Source organism: Hydra viridissima, unplaced genomic scaffold, assembly GCF_058129835.1.
Source record: "Hydra viridissima isolate aposymbiotic clone 2 unplaced genomic scaffold, HvirCarnegie_v1 scaffold_1, whole genome shotgun sequence".
Taxonomy (NCBI): domain Eukaryota; kingdom Metazoa; phylum Cnidaria; class Hydrozoa; order Anthoathecata; family Hydridae; genus Hydra; species Hydra viridissima.
This window is the reverse complement of record NW_028324300.1, coordinates 28,902,213-28,912,290: the sequence shown is the minus strand read 5'-3', so window position 1 is coordinate 28,912,290 and position 10,078 is coordinate 28,902,213. Positions and strand designations below refer to the sequence as shown.

At 28.4% G+C, this 10,078-nt stretch overlaps 1 long non-coding RNA gene across 1 annotated transcript; it reads right to left on the bottom strand.

Annotated features, from left to right (window-relative positions):
* Positions 1–7,922: 7,922 nt before the first annotated feature.
* LOC149894358 (uncharacterized) lies at positions 7,923–9,385 on the bottom strand. Its single transcript, XR_016452118.1, has 2 exons — positions 8,326–9,385; positions 7,923–8,223 (listed from the first exon to the last, which is right to left on the bottom strand). It is a non-coding gene; the product is annotated as an uncharacterized LOC149894358 (long non-coding RNA).
* Positions 9,386–10,078: the final 693 nt, after the last annotated feature.

The following is a 10,078-nucleotide window of genomic DNA, read 5'->3' as shown; positions in this document are numbered from 1 at the left end:
TTTTTATTTAGATTTTCTAGTACCAAGCTTGAAATTAGTAGAGTCTTTAATTGAATAAAAAAGAAAAATGTTTTTAAAAATTTATATAAAATATTTAATGTAAGTATTATTAATATTATATCCCTTTAAATATCATTTTAAATATGCAATTATAAAAAAGATAATTTATACTTTAGTAAAGACTTTAAATTTTATTTTTAACTTATAACGATCATTTAAAAAAATGCTCGGCTTTAGTTGGAATTGCATTCAACAGTTCCTCTGACATGTTTCACATACCATAAAAGTCTAATAAAGTATTCATAAATCGATTGTTGAATGAACTTGATGTATTTGTATCAGTTTTACTTGAATGATGAATTTTCTTTATCTAGCTACCGTGGTGTGATCTAACAAAGTCCTATGCTTTAAAAGTCCGAATTTAAGAAATGATAAATTTCGTATATATAAAAGAAACATTTGCGGAAAATAATTTAGTTGTTTTTACTAGATATTTAGTTAGATGAATTAACTGATTTTTTTTTTAAATCTTTATTTTGTATATACGAAATTTGTCATTTCTTAAATTAGGACTTTCTTAAAGTATAGGACTTAGTTAGGTCATACCACGGAATAGTGAGGGGTATTTTTTTGTTTCAGCTTTTGGTAATTTATCATATATGAGTATCAGGAGCTGTTAAAATTTTTTTAAAACATTTTTTTAGTTCAGTCAGCATTTATTTAAAGCATCTATGTTATTTGATTCACTAATCGCCAAGAGGTATTTAATAAAAAAACATTTTAATTAAAGTTGCATGCAACTTACTTTAAAAGGAAAGACTCGTAGTGGAAAATGAGCGAATATTTAATGTAATACCACTTAAATGTTTCGTAATTATTCAAATCTTTAATCAAAAATGAATTATTAAATGGTTATAACATTTAAGGTATTAATCCTCTTTTTCCCCCTTTAACTTCCGGCCTTTTTTTTTTTGATTCCTTAATTTTAAAATTGGATTACCTGTTTTGTTTACAAATCTGCTAATAAATCAGTTATCAACAATTAACTTTCATTTTGTACTTCACCTTGCAGCGTTAAAAATGCCTAACATATGTAACAATCATGAAGATTGCTAAAAAAAAATTTTTTGTGTGCTTGTAAAAACCTGAACCAAAAATTTACAATATTTATGATTGAAAGAGTGCATAAATTTGTGAAAAAGGACAGATTTAGATAGTGAAAACTTTCCATGAGGAGTTTCTGACAACTGTCAAAAGTTGCTCCAAAAATATGACCAAGGTGGTCGAAAAGTTTAATTCCCTGATTTTGACTCTATTCATTTAATTTTTCACAACAGAAGTTTTACGAACCGTGAGAGCTTGATTTGTAAGATTGGAAAACTAAAGCTGAATAAAAAGCATCCATTAAAGACAAACAAAAAGATTTAGAAGATACTTGCTCATTGTTAATCTGAAGAGTTCTATTCCTTCAAAAAACTGAAAAAAAATGAACAAAATGGCCTACAATGATTGATCGAGGTCTTTGTCACTTCTGTACAGCTGAGACAAGATATCAAATGTTGCAAGCATTGGTTTCAAATAAAAGAATAAGTCTAATAATAACAAACTGCAATCAAAATCACCACCATCTCACTCATGCTGATCAATGGGTGGGAAGCATAAGAACTTGGCACCCTTATGTATTCTCTAATTGAGTTATACTAAAAATAATGGTATATTAGTCAAAATAATGTTACAACAAAATTACTTTTGAGTTAAAAGACTAATAGGCTTAAATAAAGCACAATTAATATTGATTATTAAGGCATGATGATTACAAGCTAAAACTAATATAAATATTTTAAAACCATTTAACCAATGCACAATTATATCGCCTTTGTTGAGGAAATAGTTGTTAATTGCATTCTATATTTTATTAAGAAAGTTGTTTTTTTCTTCAAAATTCTAAAAATATGGGTAAATGTTTCAAAAGCAACAGGTACTTTAGATTTTATAGAAAGAAAAAAAGATTTTTCATAAAGCATAAAAAACGCAATTTATGACTGATTGCTTAACAACGACGATATTTTATAGCACGTTATACACTTAAATAAAAAGATATAGTATTTTTATCTACCAGTGTATATATAGCGTTTTGAAACTTGTAAAAAAAGTCTTTAAGTAATTATGCTATTTGTGTAACTGCTAACACTTTAATTTGTAATTGTATATGTGTGTGTGTGTGTTTATATATATATATATATATATATATATATATATATATATATATATATATATATATATATAATAACACACACATACCGTAGTGTACAACGAGCAATGATAATTTTTACAGTTGTTACCATTATGTTACTGGTAATTTGAGTATGAAACAATATGAAGGTAATACAACTATGTTGCTGTCAAATGTATTAGAGTAAAAGTGAGTATAATTGAACAGCGTGTAAAATTTAAAAACATTTGTATTTTTATGAATTATCTTTTAAAAGGAAAAACAATTTGAAATTTTTTTTTTTACATTATTTTATTGAATTTTTCGCTCTATTATACGCTGTAAAGCTATTTGGTTTTTAATTAAAAAATTTTAACACGAGTTAAAAGGAGTTTCTATGAATAAATTATTTTAAATTTTATTCACTGACTTCCCAGTTTCGTAAACGAAAACCTTTAGCGTCAAACATAAAATGTAGTAGACTGAAGATAATCATTTTTTCAGATTTGAATTTGCTAGTTCCAGAAGAATGTTATGAAGAAAAAACTCAAATAAAAAGATTTCCTGTTTAATTGAACACAGTATTATTTATTTTACATATTCATATAATTATTTCACACTTATCTACTAATTAAGTTTAATTACTAATTAAGTTTAACTACTAATTAAGTTTAATTACTAATTAAGTTTAATTACTAGTTAAGTTTAATTAAGTTTAATTAAGTTTAATTATCTTGTCCTTATATAAATAAAAGTCACTCACCAACTTAAAAAAACAATTCGTTGCGTAGGTTTGACAAGGTTCTAACTGATCCGCGAGTAGTTTTGAGTAAATCAATGTTAAAAATTGTTATGTTCCTACCATCAAAAGTTATTAAAATCCATCGATAATATTTTTTACTCATGATAACATAAGCATTTGCTATAAGTATTACTATTTTTTATTAAAAAATGTTTCACTCTTCATTGAAAAATGAATACCCCCAAAAGGCAGTGGTTTCATTTGAATGATACGACAAAGATTTTTTCTGTTAACTTGTTTCAACATCCTTATCAATCCAATTGGACTATAAAAATCAGTTCTCCTCATGAGCTTTTCAATTTCGCTATGGGCATGATCCACCTCTTGGACGCATGAATGACCTGAAGGGAATGTTTCATAGTGATTGAGTTAATGTTAGGATTGTCTCTTAAAAAATGTAACATAAAATTTGATAATATACTATTCCGATTTTGAGGAACGCAGGAGATAGACCAAGTGATTAAGTCACTTACGTCGTTTTCCTCTCCCACATCAGTCAAAATTTTGCAAAAGGCACTGGCAAGATGATTGCCGCTTCTTCCCACCATTGATTCAGTCCATAATGCACAGTACACTTTTTGGTTGTTGAAAATTAAGCTGTAAAATTATACATGTTTAACTTTCTCAGATAAAAAAGGGAACTAATTTCTGCATGCGGAGTCAAAATAACATTTTGAGGGTCAAAAAGTAAAACCGGAACTTTTTATCTTTTTTTTCTTAAGCACGTATATCTCTCATTTCTTTTTTAAAAACTTGATGTCTTTCAAAGTCTTCTCTCAATTTTTCAGACAATGGTATCAGTGTTTTCAGCAACTTTAAACTTCTCACAAAGGTCACATCTATCCTTTTTGGGAATTTGAAAACCAAGATTGAATTTGGTGGAGAAAATATGGTAGTAAATAGATTTTTTTACTGGCTCAACATTTTCGTTTATACATTTCCCTTTGTAAAGATTATACATTTTTGAAATATTAAAGTGTGACTCAAGGTATTCTTTATTGGTACTTACACGACAATGTGACTCAACTGTTGGTAAAGATTTTATGTGATCCCTAGCTAAGTTGGTGTACGTTTTGGTGCATTGTGCGGTGTATGTTTGCCTTTCATGATTTTACCTCGTAGATCTTGTGCAGGAGTATTTGTTTTAACATCTTTCGTGATGTGAGCTGTGCAAACTAGCTTTTGTGAAATTGACAGTGTTGTTAGGTAAAATGTTTTGCAAACACGGACTTTTTCTCCTTTTACGTGAAAATATTATCTATAGGCGTACTTCCTTTTTGAAAAAATTTGTTTTTCAGCGTGGTCATCAGTTTTTTTTTGTATTTTCATTACAATTGTTTTCCTCGTGGTTTCTCTTTTAACTACGCAGCCTGGTTTTTATTATTGCTACAAAAACGTTTTATTACAAGTTGTTTAAATTTTAATATTACTGATATTTTTGATTTAACAAGTTAAAATAAGTTACTTTGTAAGATCAACGTTCCAAAGTGCACATACATCGACTAACCGTTGTAGATAAGTAAAGAAGTATTGACTTTTTGGGGTAGGTACTGCAAAATATAGTTAGATCGACTTATCGTAAGGGAATGGCGCGGCAATTTGTTCTTACATTGACTGCGGTAAGTTTGTAAATTTATTAATGCAAAAACATTATTACTTTGAAATAAAAAGTTAATTTTAGCTCAAAAATCCCCTTTTATTTTGAATTATAATAGTTATTTCTATGCCAATCGAAACTAAAGTGACAGGTGTCAAATTGAGTAGCGTTATAAAAAAGATTTTTTTTTTAATTTTCAAATAATAGCTTTAATGGTATTTTATTCTACATCTGTGTCAAATTAGAACACTTTTTGTTGATTTTCAGACGTATTTTTTATATGATTTTTGATCGGTATAAAATTCTCTATCATAGTAATTAGCTAATAAAAACCAGCAAGAGATTATGAAGTTATTGTTAGTTAGAACCTTGTCAAACTAAATACTAGTTATAAAAAATAAAGTTGCAGGTAGAAATTTGGGACTTTAGCAGTGTACTTGTTTTGCGCAATATCGTTGTAAATTTCAGTTTATTTTGTTCATCATGATTATCATCATAAATAGTCTTATAAAATGATTAAGTCGATTTTGGCATTACTCTATCTCAGCCAATAAGTAAAGTATGGGGACTTTTCATTATGCAAAACATCATTTATTTATGGCATTCCAAAGGCAACTTAATTTGTAAAATCTCGAGGATTGAAAACTGCTCCTTTTGCTTCGGAGAGACTTTGCATTTAAACTTGTACATAATAGAAGATCAGTGCATAAGTTGCTCCACCAAAAGAGGTCTGTGGAGAGCACGCACCAATAAACTAACCATTAACAATAATAACAATAATTTAGTTACAAATGCCACATTTAACAAAACCCGCTTGCAATAATTAAGTAATAAATGTCACTTTCAACATGTTTCTTTACAATAACTAAATTATTACTATCACTTTTAGCATTATCATTCAAGATAAAGAATCCTGGAAGCTATATTGGTATTGATACAGTCACCATTTTAAGTACTTTTACTGAATAAACAGTTGAAATGTTTATTAAACTTCCCGATTGGGGTTTCGTTAGAATCCGAAAACAAATACTTGAGATTGTTGCTTGTTATCAACAACATTCGAAACAAACCAATTTATTTACGAACGATAAACCAGGTAAAGCTTGGTATTATGCTTTCATCAAATGGTTCAAACCAATGGTTTACATCCACAGGCTGGGTGATTTGAATGCTTGCCTAAAAAATATAGGCTTGGTGATGGGTTCTTTTGTACCAAAAAATGCAAGGATTAATATTTTTTACTTTACATCCTTATCTTTGTAGTTAATTGTATTGATTAATCTATTTAATTGCTTTATTTCTATTAATTGTAAACCTTTAATTGCATGGCTAATCAACACGTTTAACTGAAGAAGTCATTCTATAATTGAACTTTTTTTTTATTTTAAATGCTTGTAACTTAAAATTTGAGTAAAATTGTAAAATAAAGTTTATATCTTCTTACACAGCGAATGTTTCTTAACAAATCTATATAAAAAAACACCTGAAAATCTTTTTCTGAAAAAAAAGTAACTCAATTTATTTGAAAACTGTTCAATTAGATCATGAACGTATAAGAGATGGACGTGCAACTCATTGTTTTACATCAGAGAGGCCGCAGAAATCAGCGAGCCATGCGAGTTTCCGACAAACTCTAAATTTTCACCCGCAAACAAAAAAAACTACTAAAAAGGCTTCCCACAGTATTAAAACAGAAACACTGATCACGTGGTAATAGTTTAAACTTTTATAGCATTTGTTTAATAAGACTGTTTAGGATAAAGTAACTACTTTAGGCGTTGACAAAATACTAAAAAAATTACACCAAGGTAAAGGAAACTAGTTGTCGGCATGAACAGACTGTATCATTTTTTCAAGACGAACATTTGTAAATTTTTTAAAAATTTTTCGTGTAAACAAAGCCCGTCAATGATAAAATAGACCTGTAAGGATAATTTTAAAATGACTAAAAAAAGAATACCGAAATATAAAAAAGCTTAAACAAAATTTTTTATCAAGATCTGGTTTCATTCAATTCCTTGGTCCTCCATTCGCCAGCCTTAATTTTGTGTAATTTTTCAGTGTTTTTTCCGATATATCGCCATTTTTTGCCTCAACTACTCTATATGCTCCACAAAATATATTCCACTATGCATTATTTTTTTGTAGGTTTATTTTCTAATGGGCTTTTTTATAATTCATTTGATAAAGCAAAACCTTTTAAAAAGTTATTCAAATTAATAATTATCTTGCAAAATGCGGCCAGATATTTCATGTTTTCGTTTTTCATATTTCAAATATTATTTATATTAAATTTGTCATTTGTCATAAAAAGCACATAATAAACCATTTGTTTTTCTCAAATAAAAATTAGTTTATATATAGCTGATAAATCATGTAAAAAGTATTAAATAGTTATTCTTGCGGTTGGCCATAAATTGGCTTTGCTAAATTCTTTAAAACTATGACAAATTATTTTTTTCTTTATTGTTTTTATATTCATTTTATGTATAAGTTATTTATCTTTAACTGTATATATTTCTGTTGTTAAACATAAAAACAGAAAATTCTATAATATTCAAAAAATAGAAATCTACAGCAATATGGAGTAGCTCCCTGCAACAATATGGAGTAGTTCCCTGGACATGAAACCATTGTGTTCCAGGTAGTTACAAAACTTGTTGATATTTTGTATTATTTATTATATCTCTAGTTATACATGTACTAAAGTAGTTAAGTAAACGATCTCAATTTCTATATCAGCATTAGCGTTATTTCTTAAAATAATAAGAATGTCTAGCTATGTAAAATTAAGCTTAAAACTTGGTTCTATAGCTGTTATCTCTATTAAAAGGAAATTGATGTGACTGGTTAGGCGAGCCCAAAAATTTTCGACGAATACGACAGACTTTAATGTAATTTAATTTCTATTGTTTAAAACAAAAGATTTGTAAAAATGCGCAAGAGCATGGTTCGCAAAAAAAACAATATTTTTGCACGTCCATCTCTTATGCATACATGATTAAACCCGCTTTTACTCTATACATTTTAATGTAACGGCAATTACCCGTTATAAACGCGAAAGCTTCCGTAATGTCTTTTAAAAATATAACGGAAATTTTTATAGCGTGTAGAAAATTCACCTTAACTTGCGCATTTTGTATAAAGCATTGAATTATTCTTTTCAGTTAAAAATAGGAAGACTTAAACAACGGAATTGACGGTATATGCACTACCGTTAATTGATGTAGACAATTTGAAAATTGTTAAAAATATTCAATAACTTTTTAACTACTTAATTGATTTTGATGATTTTTTTTAAATACGGCTTATTTAATATTGCATTATATTCAATAAAAAAAAAATTGATAAAATCTTAATGACTATTTTAAGCAAGGATCTTTAAAAGTCTTCCCACGCAAAATGATAGACAATTGTCAAATTCCTTCGGAAATTGTCTCTTACATTTCCGCCAAAGTTTTATTACTTGTCCATAAAATTAAATAATAAGTAAAGCCAAAGGAAATTAACGCATTCATTGATATTGTAAAGCAAAATTAGGGATACAGATAAGTTGTTGCTTGATTACGTGTGTCAAACTCGGTTGTGAGTCACGTGGCTCGATAATCAATTCTATTGCCGAAAATTTAAAATTGTTTTAGAAACTTAATAAGCAAAATATTCTTGCCACAAAAAAAAAAATTCCGACCTAAATACAAAAAACGTAATACTGACCGAAAGTTTAATTCAAGGTCCACGATAAAGCTGTTGCTGTACCAATCCAGTCAATCAAACTCATATTGTTTTCTCTTCGGATCTACCTGACTCTTTTTCTCGTATTTTATTTAGAACCTCTATTGACATTGGTGTCAATGGATGTTCAACAACATTAACGGCTGGTTTATGATAGAACCATCTGGCTGCTTTTGAAAAACAACTACTGAAATAATTGCATTGAGTATACTTCTTCATAATCCTTTAAGCAAGAAATAATTAGCTTTAATTGATGAAAACAAAGGGGACCAAGTAATTCCCAGTGGTCATAGTATTCTGTTTGAGATTGCTGCAAAGTTTGTTTGTCAACAAACAAGAATTATTGTTTTCCCATCCCTCCATCTGCTCTTTCAGTAAGAATGTACCAACATAATAGCAGGTAAAAAATGTGCAGAGCAGTTTCAACTCCACTTTTTATACTTCTTGTTCAAATTAAAGTTAAAATATTTGGAATTACTATAAAACATCATGCATACTGCTTGTTGAATATAAAAATATTTGAAATGCTGGTCAGTTAAATTTAATAAGGTAACGACCTTTTCGTTTATTACCTAATTAAATTTGAATTAATTTAACGAAAGTATGTTGTAAAATTTTCCTTTCTGACAAGGAAATTTTCTGCTCTAAAACAATTAATTCTTAATATTTTCGACCAATTTTTGTAAATAAATGCTTTCTTTCTTAGCATGCGAAACGCGTAACTCGTTTGTGTCAAAAAAAGTTCTGGAAGACTACCATTAACTACGCAGCGAGACAACAATATACCGATACGAATGTCAAGAGAAAAATAAACTGATCAAAAAACACGGAATTATATGCAGTGTTGGGACTGTCAAGCGTCGTTTGCACACCGTCGGATTGTTTGGGCGTCCTTCAAAAAAAAAAAAAAAAACGTGAGCATCTTTGAAATATCACTTGAATCGAATTTAGTTTTCGAAAAAATCTCTTGATTGAACAACTCAGCAGTGGAATGCGTCGGATGTGATTGAGTTGATAGCATCCTAGATTTAGTTTGTCGACGATTATATCAGCAATAATGTTAACACATGGAAAAAATAAACAGCCATGCGGATAGATTTTTCAACAAGATTGAAAGATTGATTTTTGCTGTACTAAAGGTTTTTGGTCAAATTTAATTTCATTGTGCGCCCGCGTCATCGTTACTTTAGTAGTTATTCTGAAATTTCTGTCGGAATGCAACTTATGAAATTTGATTTGAAAATATGTTAACAAATAAGTTAAAATGTTTTACAGTTTGTCAATTAAAATTATTTGAATTCCATCAATATCATTCAATGTAATATAATCCACTATTTTTTTTCCTCAACAGAACACAAATTAGGAAATTTTGGGCTTCTAGTACCAGTTTCTAATAAACAAGTTTCTTATAAAAAAAAAAAAAAAGGCGTACTTTAGTCTTAAAATTTTTGCAAAATTTAACATTTTACTGAAGGAAACAAACTATTTTTCGCAGATCGAAGGTAAAATTTTTGTTTCAAGCGAATTTATAGTTATATTTACATTTAATTACATTGTAATTATGCAACAATTACGTTATTACTTCCTTAACGCGTTTATTACTTTATTAGGTTTTAAAATAATGTGCAACGCTAAGTATTTGCGTAACGTGTAAAGTGAAAAAATCAAAATACAGATCAAAGTACTTTCCGCTAGTCAAAGCAAAATTTGATTGCAATATATCTTTGTTTCAGAC